The 23,233-nt window shown below is 42.1% G+C and overlaps 1 protein-coding gene and 1 non-coding gene across 2 annotated transcripts in view; one reads left to right on the top strand and one right to left on the bottom strand.

Annotated features, from left to right (window-relative positions):
• Positions 1 to 23,233, bottom strand: part of LOC140491842 (protein diaphanous homolog 1-like) — a 342,842-nt gene that overhangs the window by 275,664 nt on the left and 43,945 nt on the right. The window lies entirely within an intron of this gene.
• LOC140492335 (U6 spliceosomal RNA) lies at positions 1,227 to 1,329 on the top strand. Its single transcript, XR_011963536.1, has one exon. It is a non-coding gene; the product is annotated as a U6 spliceosomal RNA (small nuclear RNA).

The raw sequence follows: 23,233 nt of genomic DNA, 5'->3' as shown, positions 1-23,233 counted from the left end.
AATGGTAGTATCACTGGACTATTAAATCAAGAGTGTCAGGTAATGTTTTTGAAATCTGGCTTGAATCCCACCATCTCAGATGATGGATAACAATTTGGGATTAAGAGTCTAATGATGACCTTGAAACCATAGTTTTGTTTTTCAAAAACAAAAACAATCTGATTCACTAATGTATTTTATGGAAGGAAACTGCCATTTCTCCCTAGTCTGGACCACGTGATTCTAGATCCATATCAATGTGGTTAACTCTTAACTGCCCTCTGGGATGGGCAATAAATGCTGGGCTAGTCAGTGACAGCCACATTCCATGAATGAACTTTTTAAAATTCAAAATGTAGGACTGAGATAAGTTACTCAGATGGGGAGAAACAAGGCTTGGAGAAAATTTGAAACCAGATTTTTTTGAAAACCAGTCATTGTAGCTTATTCCTGTTCAATTATATCAACTGACTCAACACCAACAGGAAATCAAAGCTGTAAACCTACTGGTTTAAGTGGTTTAGTGTCATGCTTGTGTGGCGACTGCAGAGATAACAGCCACATGGGTCTGGCTAAACAAAAACTACATTTGACTACAGAGCCACTGTGGAACTCCCTCCCCAAACAGAATGTAGGTGCATTTACACCAAATGGATTGCAGTGGTTTAAGAAGGTAACTCTCCTCAATTTCCCAATGGACCATAAAGATCAGCCCAGCAAGCGACACCTACACCTTGGACCTACACCTACACCTTAAAGAAATCTGAAATTCAGTCCTGGAACTCAACTGGAAATTTCTTGCTATCTATAAAAATTGCCACATGCTGTATATGATTTTTAGGTTAGATTAGATTCCCTACAATGTGGAACCAGGCCCTTCGGCCCAACAAGCCCACACCAATCCTCCAAAGAGTAACCTGTCCAGACCCATTTCCACCTGACAAATGCACCTAACACTATGGGCAATTTAGCATGGCCAATTCACCTAATCTGCACATCTTTGGACTGTGGGAGCACCCAGGAGGAAACCCATGCAGACACAGGGAGAATGTGCAAACTTCACACAGACAGTTGCCGGAGGCAGAAATCGAATCCGGGTCCCTGGTGCTATGAGGCAGCAGTGCTAACCATTGAGCCACCATGTTACCCCGTAAGTACACTGCATCTTTTATGTATAATATTCCTCTGTGGTTAATCAAACATTTCAAATATTTTGGAGTATTTCTCCAAAAAGGTGTCCCTTTCTCTCTAAAATCTGTTACTGCCTTTTTCCTTTCCATGACTACAGAGAAAATTAGCATGCCCTTGCACAAGGATGACATGCAAATTTGCAAAGCGTACCAAATTTTGGGGTGCAACGGTGCCTCAGTGGTTAGCACTGCTGTCTCACAGCACCAGGGACCCAGGCTCGATTCCAGCCTCAGGTAACTGTGCGTGGACTTTGCCCATTCTCCCGGTGTCCACGTGGGTTTCCTCTGCATGCTCTGGTTTCCTTCCACAGTCCAAAGATGTGCAGGTTAGGTGAATTGGCTACACTAAATTGCACCACAGTGTTCAGGGATGTGTAGGTTAGGTGCATTAGTCGGGGAAATGTAGAGTTATAGGATAGGGGAATGGGTCTGGGTGGGATACTCTTCAGAAGGTCGTTGTAGATTTGTAGGGCCAAATGGCCTGTTTCCACACTGGAGGGATTCTATGATTCTTCAGACTTAAAAGCACCTGACTGCAAATAATTCTATGTGAAAACACTGAACAGTGACTGAAAAGGGAAGCTCTAAGCATGGACAATATTTGCTGTTCAAATGGTGAGTAACTAATTTAAAATCAATGCCTAATGTTATCTTTTTCACACAATGACCTAGTAATTGAAATGATTGATACTTAAATTTAACCGAATGGACCGCTCGACAACCTCGGACAAGGCAAGAGACAGTGGGATCTGCCCCCTGATCAACACCTCCTGGTGCTCAGACAGGGCAGCCCTGGCAAGTTACTGCTTCCCAGACCTAGAATATCTTAAGTAAAGTGCTGTTCCCTCTATCTGCCTCGCAAGTTCACCGTCACTATCCTGATAGCAGTCTACATCCCATCACAAGCAGAAGTGAAGAGTGCACTTAAAGTATACAATGTGACAAACAATCTTGAGACAAAACACCCCAACGCTTTGTCCACCATAGTGAGTGACTTCAACCAGGCCAACCTCAAGAACAGGAGAAAGTGAGGACTACAAATGCTGGAGATCAGAGTCAAAAAGCATGGTGCTGGATAAGCACAGCAGGTCAGGCAGCATCAGAGGAGGAGAGTTGATGTTTCGGGCATAAATCTTTCATTAGGAATGAGTGCCCACGTTCCTATTATATTAGATTAGATTCCCTACAGTGTGGAAACAGGCCCTTCAGCCCAATAAGTCCACACCGACCCTCTGAAGAGTTACCCATTTCCCTCTGACGAATGCATCTAACACTACAGGCAATTTAGCATGGCCAATTCACCTGACCTGCGCATCTTTGGACTACGGGAGGAAACTGGAGCACCCAGAGGAAACCCACGCAGACACTGGGAGAATGTGCAAACTCCACAAAGACAGTCACTGGAATTAAACCTGGGACCCTGGTGCTGCAAGGCAGCAGTGCTAACCACTGAGCTGTGAAGACCTTTTGCCCAAAACGTCAACTCTCCTGCTCCTTGGATACTGCCTGACCTGCTGTGCTTATCCAGGGCTACACATTTTGACAGCCTCAAGAACATGCCACCAAAACACCATCAATATGTCGCCTATCCCACCAGAGTTCTGAACACCCTTGACCATTGCTATACAACCAAAGATGCTGACCACTCCATCCCCCATCCACATTTTGGAAAATCAGATCACAACACTGCGCTCCTCCCACTGCCTTACAAGCAGAAATGGAAGCGTGAGGACCCAGTGCAATGTTGGGCTGAGGCAACCGAATGGCTTCTATGGGACTGTTTAGAGTCAGTGGACTGGTCCATGTTCAAGAGCTCAGTGGCCAACCTAAACAAGTATGCCACCAATGTCACAGACTTCCTCAGCAAGTATATCAAGGACTGCATGTCGAAGTAGTTAATCCAAAATGTTCCTCAACCAAAAACCATGCACCAAATGAGAGATCCACTCCGTACTGATGTCCAGGTTTGAGGTGTACAAGTCAGGCAAACCTAACCTGAACAGGAAATCCAGGTACAACCTTTGTAAGGCCAGAGAAGCCAAGAGGCAATACCAAAATAAGCTTGAAACCCAAACCAACCATATGGACATCTGCCATTTGTGGTAAGGCTTATATGACACAGAAGTCAAGCAGAATCAGTGTATCTCCAAACGATGAGCTCAATGCTTTCTATGCTCGCTTTGAACAGAAGGTCAGTGAAGCGACGTCAGCCATCCCAACAGCCTCAGGTGCACCTGTACCCATGGTCACTGCCGCTGACATTAGATCACTCTTCTCCAGAGTGAACCCATGGAAAGCGATTGGCACAGATGGAGTCCCCAACTGTGCACTCAGATCCTGCGTGGACCAGCTGGTAAGAGTATTTGCAGACATTGTTAATCTCTCCTTACTATGATCTGAAGTCCACACCTACTTCAAAAAGACCACTATATCCTGGTACCAAAGAATAATCATGCAGCCTGTTTCAATGACTACCACTTGGTGGCTCGGACTTTCATAATTATCTCCAAGTTCCTGACCCACAGATTGCAATTGGTAAGAGTAGGTGACAACATAATCCACAACAGCAGAGTCCTGCAAGGCTGCATATTCAGCCCCCTACTCGTTGTACAGTCACAACCATAGGGCCAAATTCCGCCCCAATTTATTTTGCTGAACATGCTGAAACATAAGTTTGCTGAAGACACCACTCTTGTCGGTCGGATCTCGAACGACGACAAGAAAGAATACAAAAAAGGGATTAAGTACATAACGGCATTGTTTATAGCCAATCTCGTCAATGTCAACAAGACAAAGGAGCTGGTCGATTTCAGGAAGCAGAATGGAGGGTACGCCCCTATCTGCATCAATGGTGCTGAGGTGGAGAGTGTCAAGTTGTTGGGATGGATGATCACCGACAATCTGTCCTGGTCCACCCATGTCGATGTAAAAGGTCAAGAAAGCACAGTAGCTCAGAGTTTAGAATGTTGCCTCAAAGCACCAGGGACCCAGGTTCAATTCAACCCTTGAGCAACTGTGTGGAGTTTGTACAATCTGCATGGGCTTTTTCCAGGTGCTCCAGTTTCCTCCCACAGGCCATAGATGTGCACATAAGGTAAATTGGCCACACTATATTGCCTATAATGTCCAGGAATATGCAGGCTAGGTAGGTTAGCCATCGGAATGCAGGGTTACAGGAAATAGGGTTAGGAGAAGTGTCTGGGTGGGATGATCTTCTGAGAGTTGGCATAAAATTGACGGGCCAATTGGCCTGCTTCCACACTGTAGGGATTCTATGATATATCTCTAATTTCTCAGGAGAGTAAGGAAATTCAGCATGCCCACCAGGACCCTTACCAATTTTTATAGACGCACCAGAAAATATCGTATCTGGATGCATCACAGCATGGTCTGGCAACTGTTAGACCACAAGAAACTACAGAGAGTAATGAACACAGCCCAGTCCATTACGCAAACCAGCCTTTCATCCTTTGACTCCATCTACACTTCCCTCTGCCCGGGAAAGCAACCAACATAATCTCTCCACATTGATGCTGCCGGACCTGCTGTGATCTCCAGCATTATTGGGTTGCAGTACAGACTCCAGCATCTGCAGTAATTTTCTTGAACATAAACAAAAATCCCTCCGACCCAAATTATACTCTCTTCCACCCTCTTGTCTGAGAGAGGATATAAAAGTTTGAATACACGTATGAACAGATTCAAGAATAGTTTCTTCCCCGCTATTGTCAGAGTTTTGAATGGATTTCTCAAATGTTAATTTTGATCTTTCTCTGCACCTTCTCTGCAGCTATAACACTGTAATCTGCACTCTGTTCACTACCATGATGCACTTTGTAAGATACAATCCATTTGTATAGCACACAAAACAACACTTCTCACTGTATCTTTGTTAAAAATCATCAGGTTATAGTCCAATAGGTTTATTTGAAGCACTAGTTTCCTTCATCAGGTAGCTGTGGAACAAGATCATAAGACACAGAATTTATAGCTAAAGATTACAGTGCCATGCAACTGAAGTGATATATTGAACAAACCTAGATTGCTGTCAAGTCTTTCATCTTTTAGAATGGGTTGAGGTTTGGGTTTGTTAACATGTAAATCCAGAATTCCTTTTAAGTCACATTCTCAAGATAACTTAAGGGTTTTACAAAAAAAAAGACATCTCAGCTTAGACAATGCATTAAAGGTGTGAGGTCAGAGTCTGTCTGTATCCCAATCTTGAGTCAGACTGGTTCTATTTCCAATAGGAATGTATAAAATATTACATGGACTGACTGCCTACAGATTGTGCCCTTTTTCAGCAAAACAGAATGCATCCACAAATATAATTCTGCAAATGCAAATTTACCCCATAGACTTATGTGTCTGTGTGTGCATAAGAGAGACAGAATGAGAGCGCGAGCGAGGGGACATGTGAGCATGTGAAACAGTGTGTGGTTGTGTGTGCGCATGCTTGGTAAATGGTGAGAGAGAATGTGAAGGAGTATAAACCTATGAGAGGGTGTGTGCGCGTGCATGCGGGTGAGAGAGAGAGAGAGATTGTGCGAGAGAGAGAGAGAGAGAGAGAGAGAGATTGTGCGAGAGAGAGAGAGAGAGAGATTGTGCGAGAGAGAGAGAGAGAGAGAGAGAGAGAGAGAGATTGTGCGAGAGAGAGAGAGAGAGAGAGATTGTGCGAGAGAGAGAGAGAGAGAGAGAGAGAGAGAGAGATTGTGCGAGAGAGAGAGAGAGAGAGAGAGAGAGAGAGAGAGAGAGAGAGAGAGATTGTGCGAGAGAGAGAGAGAGAGCAAATATAGTGTAGTGGGGTCACCTGTAATGTGACACTGAGAATGCGTATAAGGAGTTACGTTCTGAGTTTTGTGAAACAAGAGGTTCAGCTGAGCATGACTCCGGTCAGATAAGAACTTACAGTTAACAATGGGGTGCTGGAGGCAAGGGAAGGGAAGGGATTAACAAGGTGAAAAAGTAGTCATTATGTAGAGCCATTTAACAAGATGAGATGGCATTCATTATGTGAGGGTCTGTTTAATAAGGTAAAAACAGCGGATGGCTTAGTCTTTACTATTGATGCTCGCTGATTGTAACGGTCATCCAATTAATATGTATGTTGCCTTATCTGGATGCTCCTCCCTGTAAAATGACTATATAGTTCATTGGGAAACTGCTGACCCAGAGAAGACTGTGAACTCATGCCCCTGTGCACATGGGCGACCATTCTCTCTCCCTCCAGGGCTTGGAATAAAGATGAAGGATGTGAAACTACATGGTCTCTGAGCATTTTACTTCGACTGAGGAGAGAACGGGGACAATAAGATTGGCACAGTCGGCAGGATCTAAACCAATAGTTATGAACGGACGGTGTCAGCGGCCGCCCAGAACATTGGTGTCTTGAGGCAAATGGGCCCACTAGATAAGATTTTAAACCTTGGTCCCTCTCGATATTCCTGTGTGCTGGAGACTGTTAGTTCAATCGTGCTCTATTCTATGGATTCCTTAAATGGTAATTAGTTCAGTCAAGAGGCACAGTTTTGCAAGCATGCCAGCAGGCAAGGATACCAGTCCTCTGCGCTGCATTTGGGGTGGGGGGTTTGTGAGTGAGGTTCGAGCCCTCTGCGCGGTACTGGAGTTAGAGTTCCCTGGGGTGGGTTTGGTTGAGGTTAAAGTCCTCTGCGCAGTATGAAGGTTAGAGTCCCTGGGGTGGGGGTTGGGGTATGTGATTGAGGTTCTGATCCTCTGCGCAGTACTGGGGATTGGTGGAGATTCCTGAGTCCTCTGCGCACATGGGCGATCGTTCTCTCTCCCTCCAGGGCCTGGAATAAAGATGGAGGAGGTAAAACTACACTGTCTTTTGAATCGACTGGGGGGTGGAACAGGATAACAACATGAACCCATGGTCCCGGCTGAGGCTACCCTCATGGGTTTTGAGCTTGGCTATCAGCCTCCGCTCGACCACTCTGCGCAATTGCATATCCTGCAGTCTGCCTTGGAGGACGGGCACCCAAAAGGTCCGAAGCCGAATGTCCCAGACCGCTGAAGTGTTCCCCAATTGGGAGGGAACATCCCTGTCTGGAATATTTGCACAGTGTCTACTCATCTGTTGTTGTAGCATCTGCTTGGTCTCACCAATGTACCATGCCTTGGGGTATCCTTGCCTGCTCAAAAAGGGCACAATCTACAGACAGTCAGTTCATGTAATATTTTATAAATTCCTACTTTGGAATACAGACAGACTCTAACCTCACACCTTTATTGCATTGTCTGAGCTGAGATGTCACCTTAAGTTATCTCGAGAATGTTATTTAAAAGAAATTCTGGGACTTACATATTAATGAACTGAAACTTGCAACCCATTCTAAAAGATGAAAGACTTGACAGCAATCTAGATTTGTTCAATATATCATTTCAGTTGCATGGCACTAACCTTTAGCTGTAAATTCTGTGTCTTATGATCCTGTTCCATAGCTCCCTGATGAAGGAGCAGTGCCCCAAAAGCTAGCGCTTCCAAATAAACTTGTTGGACTACAACGTGGTGTTGTGTGATTTTTAACTTTGTCCATCCCAGTCCAACACCGGCTCCTCCACATCACTGTATCTTAGTATATGTGATAACAATAAGTCAATCAAAACAGGTTTGCAGCTAAAGTTACAAAGACAAAAACCTTGCAGTTCAAAGTGTGGCAGCTCCTCTCAAACGGAGCAGACGAAGGTTGCCTTTTTGATTATTAAACCAAATATAAAGAAAAGAGGCAAAACATAGCAACATCAAATCTCTCCTCTTCCATGAACAGCAAATGATGCTAACACATTTAAATTTTAAATTTGACAGATCTGATTGATACATTTTTGCTAACCGAAAGGTTAGTTAAAAAAAAACCCAAAAGGCAGAATAGATTTCAGTTACAGATGAACCACAATTCCACTAAATAGCGGAACAGGCATAAATGTCCACCTCTTAATGTCATGTTACAGCACTGATCATAGCTATTTTTACAAATCCTATTTTAGGTAATTAGCAGAGATAGACTTAAATTAAATGACATGACAAGTTTCATCTCGAGTCAAGACAACCTTTATCCAGTACAAAAGTTTGAGTTCGACAACTGGGTGAAACACACTCGCCTAATGCCACTTATTTTCTGCAAAATATAGGTGTGCATCTTGAGATGAAGTCTGAATCCTTAGCTGTTTCAGCAGGAGCTTCTCTTTAAAAATTGAAGGCAGCAAAAATTCAAACCAAAGAAAGAGGAATGATCCTTCTCTAATCTCCCTCATTATCCTAAGAGGATCAAATATATTGGAATTAATTCAACCACTTAATCACTGAAAATAATTTTGATCAATTGACTCTGAACTGATCAATCTTATTCCTCCTGAATCAGGGAAGCAGGACAATCTACAAAATTCAAATGACCACTTCAAGCACAATGCAGGGGATGCAGTGCTTTATTGCCAATCCCAACTCCATTTTGGTTTAGTCCTTTCCCTCTTTCCCCTCTCTTAAATGGTTTCCATTGTCCAATATGGGCTCTGCATGTAAATACGGAATTGGCCAGCAGGATAATTACTGGTGCTGGTTGGTATTTTAAAAAAGGAAAGAAAAAGGAAAATAGACACAGTGATTTTTATGTTGGGAAAGTTGCGAGTTGTGTGAGATAGCACTTCGGGGTTTAAAAGAAAGAAACAAAACATTCCAAGCCCCTTAACAGGCTCTGCATGTAAATTATACAATTGGACAAGAGTGGTTTACAGGTGGTGATTAATAGATAAAAAATAACATGGGTGATTTGGTGTTGGGGGAAAAAAACTGGAGTTGAATTTAAGAGCAGTTCTGGACATGAAAAGAAACATTTCAGGCCATCCATTGAATCTCTCCAGTGTGGAAGTAGACCACTTGGCCCATCGAGTCCACACCAACCCTCTAAACAACAGCCCACTCAATCCCTATAACCCTGCCATGCTCACAGCTCATCCATCTAGCCTACACATCCCTGGACACCAAGGGCAATTCAGCATGGTCAATCCACCTTACTTGCGCATCTTTGGACTAAAAGAATTATTGGAATTAAAACTTTAATTCCAGATAAATGTTAACATTTCACTATACATTGTATTATAAAGAGAGTGGCTACATTTACACATTTCAGCCAAAATTAATTCTCAAATGTCTCGTTTGAATATACATCAAGTATGCAGCTTTCATTCTCCAGCGCCAAGTGGAGAAAATATTGTAGATTTTCATGTCACAATCTAACAAGAACATAGAAAAAAAAGAGAGCAGGAACTGATCACATTTTCACATTCTTTCATGGAATAGGGCCAGCAATGGCAAGGCCAGTATTTGTTGCCCATCCACGATTTCTCCTGAACCTTGCTAGGTCATTTAAGAGGGCAGTTAAGAATCAACACATTACTGTGGATTTGAGGCACTGTACGGCAGACCAGGCAAGGATGTGAGATTTCCTCCCCAGAGTCTTTTTTTCTAACAGTAACAATTATAGCTGTCATCGTTACCATTACTTTGACAACTTTTACAGTCCAAATTTATGAGTTGAATTTAAATTTCACTCATGGCCACAATTCTCTATTGTTTGTTTATCATTATGAGGACCTCCAAGGCTTGTGCACAGCACCAACTTCTAAAACTAAAATCAATGCGCGAGCCTGCCGATTGGCATACATGACCATGCAGCTTAGAAAGAATGTTGATGGAAATATGCCCCAAGATCATTTAGCCTCTGCATTACTACTGGATCAGTAAGCTTTACACGGTCAAAAAGGAGAGATCACATCATATAGGAGTGTAAGACACAGCATATAGGAGTATGCAGTTCAGGGAATTTATGGTTCATAGTGACTACATCTTTACAAATTATTGTTGCTTGAGGAACTCCTGCTTGAGGTTGATGAGCTGAAGTCTGAGCTTCAAACACTGCAACACATCAGGAAGGGGAGGAGTTTCTGTGTTTCAGGAGACAGTAACACACCTTAGATTAAAGTAGCAGTGAGTGAGTGTTGGGAAGTGGGTGGGGCGGGGGGGGATGTTGGTGATGAAGAGAGAAGAGATGCATGGAAGATCATCAATAGATTTATTTGATGGAGACAGCAGGAGTTATTAAAGTTTCAGAACAAGGTACAGTGTAGAAAATATGGAAAGGGTCAGGAATCTAACTTTAGCACAGTAGATAAGGGGATAACGGAGACAGTTAACACAGGACTGAAGACGGTGTCATTAAATGCATGCAGTATACAAAGCAAAGTAAATGAGCTTGTAGCACAGATTGAAATTGGGAGGTATGATATTGTGGTTGCAAGGGTATTAGGGTTGGGAACTAAATTAGATTCCTTACACAATGTGGAAACAAGCCATTTAGCCCAACAAGTCCACACTGACACTCCAAAGAGTAACCCACCCAGACCCATTCTCCCTGCATTTACAACTGACAAATGCACCTAGCACTATGGACAATTTAGCATGGCTAATTCACCTTACCTGCAAGGGGAAACCCACGTAGATATGGGGAGAAACTTCACACAGAGAGTGGCCCTCGGTGGGAATCAAACACGGGTCCCTGGCGCTGTGAGACAGCAGTGCAAACCACTGAGCCACCGTGCCACCCTTACTCTCATTCCTGACGAAGGGCTTATGCCCGAAACATCGATTCTCCTGCTCCTCGATTGCTGCCTGACCTGCTGCACTTTTCCAGCTCCACACTTTCAATCCATTAGGGAACAGGCAATTCTGGATTTGGTGATGTGTAATGAGGCAGACTTGATTAGGGAGCTTACAGTGACGGAACCCTTTGGGGACAGTGACCATAATATGACACAGAATTCATCCTGCAGTTAGAGGGGAAGAAGTTGGAAATGGACATAATGCATTACTATTGAGTATACGTAACTACAAAGACAGGAGGGAGGAGCTGGCCAGAGTTGATTGGAAGGGGAGCGGAGCAGGAAAGATGGTGCAGCAGCAATGGTAGGGGTTTCTAGGGGTGATTCAGAAGGCACAGTAGAAATTTATCCCAAGGAATAAGAAACATAATAAGAGAAGGATGAGGCAATGATGGTTGACAAGGGAAATGAGGAACAGAATTAAAGCAGAAGCAGTAGCATACATAGAGTCATAGAGATGTACAGCATGGAAACAGACCCTTCGGTCCAACCCGTCCATGCCGACCGGATATCCCAACCCAATCTAGTCCCACCTGCCAGCAACCGGCCCATATCCCTCCAAACCCTTCCTATTTATATACCCATCCAAATGCCTTTTAAATGTTGCAATTGTACCAGCCTCCACCACATCCTCGGACAGCTCATTCCATACACATACCACCCTCTGCATGAGAAAGTTGCCCTTTAAGTCTCTTGTGGTGAAGGTCCATGGGAAGCCAGATGATCAGGAAGTCTTTAAAAACTGGCACAGTATAATTCAAAATGAAAGAAGCGTGGAGAATTTGAAATATGAAAGTAAGCTAGCTAGTACCATAAAAGAACATTGAAAGAGGTATTTTACATATCTAAATGGTAAGGGAGAGGGCAAGAGTGGAAATTGGGCCACTGGAAAATGAGGTAGAGTTGTAATGGGGAATAAACAAATGGCAGAGAAACTGAATTGGTATTTTGCATCAGTTTTCACAACTGAAAACACCAGCAGCATCGCAGAACCTCAACAGTGTCGGGAGCAGTGGGAGGTGTCATGGCCATCAGTAAGGTGAAGGTGCTGGGAAACTGAAAGATCTAAAAGGTGTATAAATCATCTGGACCAAATGAACTACAACCCAAAGTTCTGAAAGTGTTAGCTAAGGTGATTGTGGAGGTAATTGTGATGATATTTCAGGAATCACTGGAGTCAGGAGAGTCACAAAGGCCTGGAAAAATGGCTAACACTCCTGTTTACGAAGGGAGAAGGAAAGAAACAGGACACTATATAAGCTGGTTAGCCTAACCTTGATTGTTGCCAAGATTTTAAGAGTCCATTATTAAGGATAAGATTGCAGAGCAATTGGAAGTACATAGTAAAATAGGATAGATGTACTTCTCTTCCACAAACAGCAACTGAGGCTATATTAGTTGCTAATTTTAAAACAGATTATATGGACATCTGTTAGCCAGGTGCTTTGATGGTACATGAAAAGGTGGGTACAGAGAGTTGGGTCCCAAATCAGCTGTGTCAGAATGTTAGAACAGGATTACTCCTGAACAGTCTTTTCTTGTCCTTCTGTTCAGAAATCCGAATACAATTTTCACTCAATCATCTGTGTTGTGTTGCTAGATACCAGTGCAATCAGAATACACAATTAGGGAAAATTACTTTGGGAGTTTCCCATTCTCTACGCCAAGATGTATAATACTTGCAGGCTATTGTTCGTATACTGAACAGAATAAACCTTGGCTACTTATTTCCCCAAAACCCTTCTAGCCAGGAAATGTCTGCAAATCTGCCCTTTGATACACAACTAATTCCAAAAGCTTTGACACCAAATGAAATTTATTAGTGTCCAAAGGGAAAGTTCAGTCATGGCAACAGATCCTTTAACAGCTTTCGTCACGACACATCCTGGAGAACTCACTTTGGTCTGAGCATGGAACTTCTGGGAACAAACTGAGCCCATCAGAAACAAATCATATGAAACATTTCCTGCATTGTCTCCATTACTGCCTTCAGAACAGATGTTTACACAATGAGATGAGATTTGATAGCAATGAAATAACCATTTTGGCTCTTTCTAAAGAGCTGATTCCAAGTCACATAGATTATATAAAAGTTTTCACTGCAGAGCTGGAAAGATTTGAATTCATAATAATTCACCACTTTAGATCAAACATGTTTTGCTTAAAAAGAAGTCTCATGAGGGTCTGATCATTGATCTAAAGGAACAGGACAAATTCATTCAGCTGTTTGAACCTGCCCTACCTTTGAATACAATTATGATTGATCTGTAATGAGGTTTGCATCAGTGAAAGTTGTATCAAAATTTCTAATCATTGCCTATTGAAAAGGGCATTGGAATTTCACATGCCCTCTGTCATTTGTACGAAAAAGAGCTTTGTGATTTAATTCTTGAATATCAATTCTCCAACTTTAAGATGATCATTCACCTGGAGTCAGGAGAAAGATTTTACGTTTTTTAAATACTTTCACAGGATGTCTATGTTACCCCAGAGAAGGTGACAGTGAGTTGCCTTCTTGAACTGCTGTAGTCCACGTGATGTAGTTACAGCTACAGTGCTGTTGGGGAGGGAGTTCCAGGAACAATGAAGCAAAGGTGATAACGGTTTCAAATCAGGTTGGTATGTGGCGAGGAGCAAAACCTACAAGTTGTGGCATTCTTGTACACTGGCTAGGTGATTAAATTTACAGTGTTGGAAACACTTCTTGAAGGAGCATTGGCTAGTTGCTGCAGTGTATTTTGTAATTGATATTCAATAGATTAGATTCCCTACAGTATGGAAACAGGCCTCTCAGTCCAACAAATCTATATCGATCCTCCAAAGAGTAACCCATCCCCCTACCCTACATTTACCCCGACTAATGCATTAAACATTATGGTCAATTTAGCATGGCCAATTCACCTGACCTGCACATCTTTTGGATTGTGGGAGGAAACTGGAGCACCCAGAGGAAACCCATGCAGACGTGGGGAGAATATGCAAACTCCACACAGACAGTTGCCTGAGGCAGGAACTGAACCCAGGTTCTTGGTGGTGAGGCAGCAGTGCTAACCACAGCTACCGCGCCACCAATACTGCCACTGTATGCCAGTGGTGCAAAGAATATTTAAGATAGTGAATGCAGAGATAAATCAATCAAACAGCCCACTTCATCGTGGATAGTATCAAGCTTGAGTGTTGTTAGAACTGTAGTCATTCAGTTGGTTGAGGGATATACCATCACACTCGTGACCTGTGTCTTGTAGATGGCAGGCAGGTATTGCGGAGGCAGCAGATGAGTTACGTACTGCACAACTCATCACCTCTAACCTGCTTTCTTACCACAGTATTTATACAGCTCATTCAAGTCAACTTCTGGTCAATATTAATCCTCAGGATGTTGATGGTGGGAGATTCAGTAATGAAATTCAAGGGAAGTCAGTTAGGCTCTCTCTCAATAAGGATGGTCACTGCCTGAAACATGTGTGGCACAAATGGTACTGCACCCACCTCATATCATTATTCCAGAGTACATACCCTTTACTCCTATATTCCATCGCTGCTTCTTAATTAAGTCTAACTCATGGTCCAAGACAATTTTATTTTTCCAGTGTTCATTTTCAAATGTTGATAGAAGCAATACTAACAAGTGTGATGAAGGTGTAGAGGTGTATTGTACCTTTCAGAAAGTCAAAGCTAGCAAGAACTGACTGAAAGCACAGTGTCCTGAACAAGGTAAAAATGTAACACTTGGTCAAAACAAATAGCTGGAGTTGTGTTGCCATGGAATAAAAACAAATTCAAGTTCAGTCAGTCAATCAATTTAAATTATGCTCCAGTATGAAAATCCAATTGAACTTGAATTTTACCATTTGGGATGACATCAAAACAATGAAATGATCTGATGTTTTGGGGTATAAAAATCAGACATTTTGAACAGTTAGGGGGAGAACTAACAACAAACAGCTCTCTGAAAGGTACACGTCTAAGAAATTAGTGCAGAACACCAAAGTCGACCTAAGGGAAATCTACAGAGAAAGTTCAACATCTGAAGACAATACCTGGGTTTGAAACTGATTTTGCCATAAATTTAAGAGAGAATTTATCAGACCAGCATTGTACAGTGAGAGGTCAAAGATAGGTTTAAGAGAAAAAAAGAGTTGTAAATAGTTGTTGGGTTTTAGTATTCTCTGTTGGACTTAAAAGAATAAAATTGTTAATTTTTACTTTAAATGGTGACCTCTTGGGATAGTTCTTTGTCTCAAAATTTAACAGATTACAACGCAAGGTGAGTTTGTGTGTGTCTGGTTTAAAATTAGCAGAGTGGTTTACCCAGTGTCATAACACAAGAACACTGCAATTCTGTTCAAAACAGGCCAAGAATAAAACCTGGAAGTCTCCTGCCAGGAGAGATTCTGGTGCACATCAGGAATGGGGCTCATTTTCCGAAGTTTGAGGATTATTGAGGACTACAAACACAGAAACAGGTTAATTGGCCCAAAGGATCCATGCTGGTGTTAGAGATCCTTTTATCTACCTCATCAACAGACCAAAATTAGAGCAGATACCAGGAGGTCCAGAAAGTCATTAGAATACACTTCTTCAAGAGTATTTAGATTGTTGGACTGATTTGGAGATGCCGGTGTTGGACTGGGGTGTACAAAGTTAAAAATCACAACACCAGGTATTAGCCCAACAGGTTTAATTGGAAGCACTAGCTTTCAGAGTGTCGCTCCTTCATCAGGTGGTACCACCTGATGAAGGAGCGACACTCCGAAAGCTAGTGCGCTTTCAATTAAGTCTGCTGGACTATAACCTGGTGTTGTGTGATTTTTAACTAGATTATTGGAGGGATGGTGTGAAGCATAGTCAAAAGAAGAGCCTTACATTGGCTGCTGCCTTTTGAGCTTTGACTGCAATATGTCCCCAGCAACAAACAGTGGAATTTCCAGTATTGACTAACAAGCCCACTTCATATGTGACAAATGATCACAGAAATTGAAATATGGCCTTACCCAGGATTACAATGCTTGAAGAGTGCCTTCCGCCTGCAAAAGTGCACTCTCCAAGGATTTGTGAACCCAGTTTGAAAGTTCAATTAAATGCTTGATTATTTCTTTGCTAAAAGAACTTCACTTTAAGAAATGGGTTACTTCAGTGATCAGCTAGTAGTGATCAACAAAATTTGAATTTGCATGCTATGCATATTAAAAATGTATGAACTGGACAAGATCTGACAGTCTGTCAGTTAGTCTCAAAGGTTTTGCTATTTTAGCTAACAATCGCTTCAATAACTTTTTTTTTAAAAAAGACAATTTACTAAAGTTAGTTCAGAAAGAATACTGGGTCATGGGATGGAGAGAAAGGGGGGTGGGAGAGTGGTGCAGAGGAGTTATTTACCAATATTATTAGAAAAGGACAAATCCTCAAGAAACACACCACTGGAACATTACAGTCATGTTTGGGTGAGTTACTCAAATGTTAAACAAATCTTAAATTTATGTAAGTTAGCATTAGGGACAATTTCAAGGTGAGCAAGATCCAAGTGTTATACAAAAGCGGTTTCCTAAACTGTAACTGAATGTTTATCTGAAGTCTTAAGGAGAGAATTTGGCACTTAACATTCCTAGGTACAAGATATTGTGGAAATGTATTAAAGAATAGGGAAACTGGGTGGATTTTATTTAAAAAGAAAGAAGGTGTCTAAAGATGTGTAGGTTAGGTTGATTGGCCATTTAAAAGTGCCCTACAGTATCCAGATGTCCAGACTAGGTAAATTAGCCATAGAAAATGTTGGGTTCGGGATAAGAGAGTTCGGATGCTCTGAGGGTTAGTGCAGATTCAATGGGCCAAATGGTCTCTATCTACACTGAAGGGATTCTATGGTTCTAAAATATTACAATGCTTAAAATAACATTCTTGAAAAGGTCTATTTAATTCAAGTTAAGAAACAATGAAAAAGTGATGAGATAACTTGGTATTTCACAGGTTACCGACAAGTCAAAAAGAGATAGACCAGCAGATCTGCTGAAAAGATTAGAGATGCAAGCTATTTAGTAGTGATAATGTAAGACAACTGAATAGGACACTGATTTCATTTAGGACAGAGAATGGGAGCAATTTCTGTAGTTTGTTCAGGAGAATTATCTTGCTCAGTACAGCGGCGAGAAATGAAACATGACTACGTCTAGTCAGGAAATAAAGTTATTAAAATGAAGAATATTGTAGTCATCGTGTATCTTCTGAGTTCTGAGTTGGCGGGGGGGGGGGGGGGGGGGGAGGGAAAAAGTGAAAGCAACAGGGAGTATGGCGTTAAATGGAAAGACAAACAACAGGATAGCATGGTCCAGGCGGATTTAAAATTGAGGCAGACTGGGAATGCAGAAAAAAAAAGCAAGGATAACTGAGGACATCATATGGCTTCCAATATCTCTTATGATAACAAAGTTAGCATTAAGGTGCTTTACCTGAATGCGCGTAGCATTCATAACAAAGCAGATGAACTAATGGCACAGATCATAGTGAATGATTATGATGTGGTAGGCATCACAGAGACTTGGTTACAGGGGGGTCAGGACTGGCAGTTAAACCTCCAAGGATTTTCAACTTATCGAAAAGACAGGGAGGTCGGCAGAGGGGGTGGGGTTGCCTTGTTAGTCAAGAACAATATTAAATGTATGGCACTGAATGACATAGCGTCAGATGATGTGGAGTCTGTGTGGGTGGAATTGAGGAACCACAAAGGCAAAAAAAAACCATAATGGGAGTTGCGTACAGACATAATGTCAGGAGCAGGCACGCAACATGTACCGGGAAATAGAGAAGGCATGTCAGAAAGGCAAGGTCACGGTGATCATGGGAGACTTCAATATGCAGGTGGACTGGGCAAATAAATGTTCCCAGTGGATCCAAAGAGAGGGAATTCATGGAATGCTTACAGGATGGCTTTTTGGAACAGCTTGTCATGGAGCCCACAAGGGAGCAGGCTATTCTGGACCTAGTGCTTTGCAATGAACCAGACTTTATAAAAAGATCTTAAAGTAAGGGAACCCTTAGGAAGCAGCGATCATAATATGGTAGAGTTCAGTCTGCAGTTTGAAAGAGAGAAGGCAAAATCGGATGTAATGGTGTTACAGTTAAATAAAGGTAATTATGAGGGCATGAGAGCGGAACTGACAAAAATAGACTGGAAGCAGAGGCTTGCGGGGAAGACAGTAGATCAAAAATGGCAGGAGTTATGGGTATAATTAAGGACACTGTACAGAGGTTCATCCCCAAGAAAGATTATCCAGGGAGGGGTTAGACAGCCATGGCTGACAAAGGAAGTCAGGAAATGTATTAAAGAAAAAGAGAGATCCTATAAAGTGGCCAAGAGCAGTGGGAAATCAGAAGATTGGGAAGGCTACAGAAACAAACAGAGGATAACAAAGAGAGTAATAAGAAAGGAGAGGATCAAATATGAAGGTAGGCTAGCCAGTAATATTAGAAATGATAGTAAAAGTTTCTTTCAATACATAAGAAACAAACGACAGACAAAAGTAGACATTGGGCCACTTCAAACTGATGCTGGAAGGCTAGTGATGGGAGATAAGGAAATGGCTGGAGAACTTAATAAGTACTTTGCGTCAGTTTTCACAGTGGAAGACAGGAGTAATATCCCAACAATTAAAGGGAGTCAGGAGGCTGAGTTGAGTATGGTTGTCATTAAAAAAGAGATATAGTGCTAGAAAAGCTAAAAAGTCTTAAAATTGATAAATCTCCTGGCCCTGATGGGATACATCCTAGAGTTCTGAGAGAGGTGGCTGAGGAAATAGTGGAGGCATTGGTTGAGATCTTTCAAGAGTCACTGGAGTAACAGAAAGTCCCGGATGATTGGAAGATCGCGGTTGTAGCCCCATTGTTCCAGAAAGGATCAAGACAAAAGATGGAAAATTATAGGCCAATTAGCCTAACCTCGGTTGTTGGTAAAATTCTAGAATCCATCATTAAGGATGAGGTTTCTAAATTCTTAGAAGAGCAGAGTCTGATTAGAACAAGTCAACATGGATTTACTAAGGGGAGGTCATGCCTGACAAACCTGTTGGTATTCTTTGAAGAGGTGACAAGTAGGTGAGACCAGGGAAACCCAGTGGATGTGGTCTATCCAGACTTCCAAAAGGCCTTTGATAAGGTGCCACACGGGAGGCTGCTGAGCAAGGTGAGGGCCCATGGTGTTCGAGGTGAGCTACTGGCATGGGTTGAGGATTGGCTGTCTGACAGAAGGCAGAGAGTTGGGTTAAAAGGTTCTTTTTCAGAATGGCAGCTGGTGACGAGCGGTGTCCCGCAGAGTTCAGTGTTGTGCCACAGCTGTTCGCATTATATATTAATGATCTGGATGAAGGGACTGGGGGCATTCTAGCAAAGTTTGCCGATGATACGAAGATAGGTGGACAGGCAGATAGTACGGAGGAAGTGGGGAGGCTACAGAAGGATCTAGACAGTTTGGAAGAGTGGTCCAGGAAATGGCTGATGGAATTCAATGTGAACAAATGCGAGGTCTTGCACTTTGGCAAAAAGAATAAAAGCACAGACTACTTTCTAAACGGTGAGAAAATTCGCAAAGCCAAAGTACAAAGGGATCTGGGAGTGCTAGTTGAGGATTCTCTCAAGGTCAACATGCAGGTTGAGTCTGTGATTAAGAAAGCGAATGCAATGTTGTCACTTATCTCAAGAGGGTTGGAATATAAAAACACCATTGTGCTACTGAGACTTCTTAAAGCTCTGGTTAGGCCCCATTTGGAGTACTGTGTCCAGTTTTGGTCCCAACACCTCAGGAAGGACATACTGGCAATGGAGCGTGTCCAGCGGAGATTCACATGGATGATCCCTGGAATGGTAGGCCTAACATATGAGGAACGGCTGAGGATCTTGGGATTGTATTCATTGGAGTTTAGAAGATTAAGGGGAGACTTAATAGAGACGTACAAGATAATACATGGCTTGGAAAGGGTGGATGCTAGGAAATTGTTTCCATTAGGCGTGGACACAGCCTTAGAATTAGAAGGGGTCAATTCAGAACAGAAATGTGGAGACATTTCGTCAGCCAGAGAATGGTGGGCCTGTGAAATTCATTGCCGCAGAGTGCAGTGGAGGCCGGGACGCTAAATGTCTTCAAGGCAGAGATTGATAGATTCTTGTTGTCTTGGGGAATTAAGGGCTACGGAGAGAATGCGGGTAAGTGGAGTTGAAGTGCCCATCAGCCATGATCGAATGGCGGAGTGGACTCGATGGGCCGAATGGCCTTACTTCCACTCCTATGTCTTATGGTCTTATCTTTACAATATCGATTAGTCTCATAAGGATTGGATCAGTAAAGAAGAACAAGGAACAATCCAGAAAAAAAATACTTTATTAGATTACCTACAGTGTGGAAACAGGCCCTTCGGCCCACAATGACTCTCTGAAGAGCAACCCACCCAGACCCATCCCCCTACACCTAACACTGGGGACAATTTAGCATGGCCAATTCACCTAACCTGCAAATCTTTAGACTGTGGGAGGAAACCGGAGCACCCGGAGGAAACTCACACATAGACAGTTGCCAGAGGTGGGATTTGAACCCAGGTCTCAGGCGCTGTGAGGCAGCAGTGCTAACCACTGTGCCACCCTACTTGAATAGATGAAGTCTACTTTCAGCAAACTAAGGAGAGATTCAGCCCAGATAAAAACTAGTCAGCAGTACAGATGGGATGCATCTTAAGATACTGAAAGAAGGGTTGAAATTGTGGAGCTACTGGCCATCTTGCAATTCTGATAACAAGTAGGCATAGTGTGAAAGGGTTGGTGGATTTCAATGATACATCTGCAATTGAAAAAGAAAAGGGAAGACAAGTATACCTGGGAACCATATGCCAGTCAGATTAATATTACTAGTGTGGAAGCTTTTAGAAAAAAAAGATAGAAAATAATTAACAGCCACTTAGACAAGCATAGAATGTTAAAAGGAGTATATGTACACATTCACAGTTAAGTTATTTATGTCATATTTCAAATTGTTCATTGAAATATCAGAATGTGACTGAGAACAGTACAGCTGATTTGTATAAAATCTTTCAAATAAATTTGAACACGTCCCACATGTCAACTTTGCTAACAAGATTAAAACCAATGGATTAAAGGAGGCAGCAGTGAATATTTAAATACTTTCTAATCAAACCAGAGAATGTTACTAAACACCTCTTGAACAGGTCACACTTGAACCTGGGCCTTGTGGTCCAGAGGAATGGACACTATCTCTATACCACAGAGTCTTGTGCAAAGATTTAAATAATGGTTACTGAACAAAAAGAAGGGAGTTTCACTGATTAACTACTTTACAAACTGGAGGGAGAGCAAAGTAATTTCGTTAAGGTTCTGTGTCACTGCTGTAGATAATATGTATTAATGACTTGGATGGTTAAATATATGGTAGACCAATGCCTCAATTATGCAAATTGAAAAGTGACACTGGAAAGACGCTGAGGGTTCTTGTCAAGGAGGAGTAGTGTCCCTACATTGGGCCTAGAAAGTTTAGATTCTGGTCCCACTGTTCCAGAGGTGTGTTATAACATATCTAAGCAGATTCAATTAAAGAAATCTACAAGAGAGTACAGGAGTTGGTACACAATTTTTCAAAGGTGACAGGAGTTTACAAAAAAAAACTAACAAAGCATATGGAATTCTGGACCTTATAGCAAAAAGGCATAGAATACCTTACAAGCTTTTCAATTCTAAACATTAATAAAGCAGTCTCTCATCACCAGAGGACTATTACATCAAATTCTGCACTCCTTCCGAATATTCCTGAAGAAAGGCATGGACTAGAATGATTCCTGAGATGAATATATTAGGTGGTTTTAAAGGAGTGTCAGAACGGAGATGCTTAGAGGTAATAATTAGAGACCTCAGAAAACTGAAAATACTGCTAGCAATAGCGAGGCGACTAAAATCAGGGATGCTCAATTGTCCAGAGTTACAGGAATGCAGGTATCGCAGAGAGCTATGTTGCTGGAAGTGATTACAATGATAGGGAGAGATCACACTGCTTAACTGGGAGTTATTGTAGGCCAAATGAGCATGGGTAGACAGGATTTGCTGAGTGTTCAAAACATGGGTATCAGAGATATGAATATCCCTTGGCATATGGATAGAATGTAAGCAGTTAATCATCAGTCCAGTGAAACAATCAGCTCTGGAGGAAGCAACAGTCATGGATAAGAGTTTCTGCATCAAATGAATTAAGAATGGGACAAAGTCCAGAAAAGTGGAAATCGGCAGTCATAGTGACTATACAGATATTGATTTAAAAAGGTCATTTTGAGGTCAAGTATGACACTGGGATTGCAAACAGTGTGACAGAAATGATGAATAATTACATGGAAAAGCTGAATAAGCGTGGCTTATTATTTTCCAACAGAGAATACCAAGAAGTGATTTGTTAGAATAATAGGGTGGTGCTGGTAGGGATTTTAACTTTCCAAATATAGACTGGGACTGCTAAAGTGTTAAGGGTTTAGATGGAAAGGTATTTGTTAAGTGTGTACAAGGAATTTTCTGATTCAGTTTGTAGATGTACCTACGAGAGAAGGTGCAAAACTTGACCTACTCTTAGGAAAGAGGCAGGGCAGGTGACTCAGGTGTCAGTGGGAGAGCACTTTTGAGACCAGCGACCATAATTCTATGTTTTAAAAGGAGTGATGGTAAAAGATAGACTGGATCTAAAAGTTGAAATTCTAAATTGGAGGAAGGCCAATTTTGATGGTATTAGGCAATAACTTGATGACTGGGGGCAGATGTTTGCTGGTGAAGAGACGGCTGGAAAATAGGAAGCCTCCAAAAATGAGATAATGAGAGTCCACATACAGTATATTCCTGTTAGGGTGAAAGGAAAGGCTGGTAGGTATAGGGAATGCTGGATGACTACAGAAATTGAGGTTTTGGTAAAGAAAGAGAAGGAAGAATATGTCAAGTATAGACAGCAGAGATCAAGTGAATCCTTAGAAGAGTATAAAGGCAATAGGAGTATACTTAAGAGGGCAATCAGGAGGGCAAAAAGGGAACATGAGATAGCTTTGGCAATAGAGTTAAGGAGAATCCAAAACAATTTTATAAACACATTAAGGACAAAAGGGTAGCTAGGGATAGAATAGAGCTCCTCAAAGATCAGCAAAGGTAGCCTAAGTATGGAGTCGCAGGAGATGGAGAGGTACTAAATGAGTATTTTGCATCAGTGTTTACTGTGGTGAGGGAATGCAAGATATAGAATGTGGGGAAAGAGATGGTGACATCTTGAAAAGTGTCCATATTACAGAGGTGGTGCTGCTGGATGTCTTGAAAGGCATAAAATTGGATAAATCCCCAGGACCTGATCAGGTGTACCTTAGAGCTCTGTGCGA

This window comes from Chiloscyllium punctatum, chromosome 20 (genome assembly GCF_047496795.1).
Source record: "Chiloscyllium punctatum isolate Juve2018m chromosome 20, sChiPun1.3, whole genome shotgun sequence".
NCBI classification, from domain to species: Eukaryota; Metazoa; Chordata; class Chondrichthyes; order Orectolobiformes; family Hemiscylliidae; genus Chiloscyllium; species Chiloscyllium punctatum.
The sequence above is the reverse complement of the archived record's forward strand: the minus strand, read 5'-3'. Positions and strand labels throughout refer to the sequence as shown.